The sequence below is a fragment of the Mizuhopecten yessoensis genome, unplaced genomic scaffold (assembly GCF_002113885.1).
Source record: "Mizuhopecten yessoensis strain PY_sf001 unplaced genomic scaffold, ASM211388v2 hete_35960330, whole genome shotgun sequence".
Classification (NCBI taxonomy): Eukaryota; Metazoa; Mollusca; class Bivalvia; order Pectinida; family Pectinidae; genus Mizuhopecten; species Mizuhopecten yessoensis.
This window is the reverse complement of record NW_018481698.1, coordinates 1-1499: the sequence shown is the minus strand read 5'-3', so window position 1 is coordinate 1499 and position 1499 is coordinate 1. Positions and strand designations below refer to the sequence as shown.

General features: G+C 36.6%; 1 pseudogene; it reads right to left on the bottom strand.

Annotated features, from left to right (window-relative positions):
* Positions 1-437: 437 nt before the first annotated feature.
* Positions 438-938, bottom strand: LOC110444029 (annotated as a pseudogene).
* Between the last annotated feature and the right edge of the window lie 561 nt (positions 939-1499).

Below are 1499 nucleotides of genomic sequence, written 5' to 3'. Positions count from 1 at the left end.
AGCTGATAATTATAAAGCCCTTGATAATGTTTAACTTATATAGAGGTATACGATTCCATAATGTATTGTAATTCTAGAAGTTAAATTGGACTGACTTTTATATATAATCTGCTGAAAAATACTTCCCTACGACCATATAGAACCACAGAACAAACTCACACACAAGTACATGTATATACGGTAATACACTTTTCAAACAATTTTCCGCCAATAGTCAGATTTTCACACGTTCATACTTTCCTAGCCCGTGTTTTCCTGGCCCCTACACACGATTTACAATTTGACAAATAGATACATGATTTGGTACCAACACCAGATATCTTTCAAAATGTCTACAAAGTCTTAAAAGTCTTCTCCAAATCTAATATTATTTATTATCATTCATTTACTATATCTTAATGGCTAAAATCAAGTGCCAGTTGTTTAATCTTCAGCGTGCGTTCTCTCCCTGGACTGTAGAGTAATCATTTTTACATATATTTTTTTATGTACCAGCTGGATTAGTGGCTGTCTTATACATACTGATTACCTTGCCCACGGGTTTGCCAGCTGATTCCAATGCATGTTTAATGGCCACACCTGTGGCCACGCCCACCTCAGCTATCAGGTTGTGACCACATGCATGACCGATTCCCGGGAGTGCGTCGTATTCACACAATACGGCAATGTGTGGAAGGTCATCGTTGTCTGGTACGTTGTGTCCAAACGTGGCACAAAAACTGGTATCAAGTTTGTATTTTCTCCTTACTTCGAATCCTCGCTCTTCCAGAAAATTTGAAATGACATCATGTGCATGGTATTCTTTATAACCCAATTCAGGATGATCCCAAATATCCTGACTCAAAGATCCTAGTTCTGCTGTCAACTTGTCTATGTGATCACAAGCTAGTTTCTTCAAGTCGGCCATCTCGTGCTGTCAGCCATTCGGACGACATCAGATATTTACGAAAACTTCCGAATGCAGTTATATATATACTTTCACTTTCATTTTACATTAAGTAGTTGGCGATTTTGATAGATCTATGTTATTGAGATATTTTTTTTCAAATGCCAATCTTATGTCAATATTATATACGATGGCTCAGAGCACTAAAAGTAAACTAATGACTGTATATATAGTATTATAGCGAGCTCTACGGTACATATTTAGATGTAGCGTACTATATGGTTTCATGAGCCCTAAACGTCATTTGTAAAGCGATCTACAATATATATTTACATATCAACATATCAATTGAATCTAGGCTTGGATGTTAAAATTATTGTAATTGAGGTCACCTGTATATGTATACAGCCTCTCCCAACCCGACGATGGTCGATACACGTAGCAGCCTGACGTAAATATGATACAGTAAAACAAGTATGGCACGATGTGTTACACACGAACATCACCACATTAAAACAGAACGAAAGGTAAATGTTTAACTATTCGCTGAAATACATTATAAATTCAAAATGTCATTGTGAGTGAAGAGGAAGGGATGGAAATAAGAAGTTCA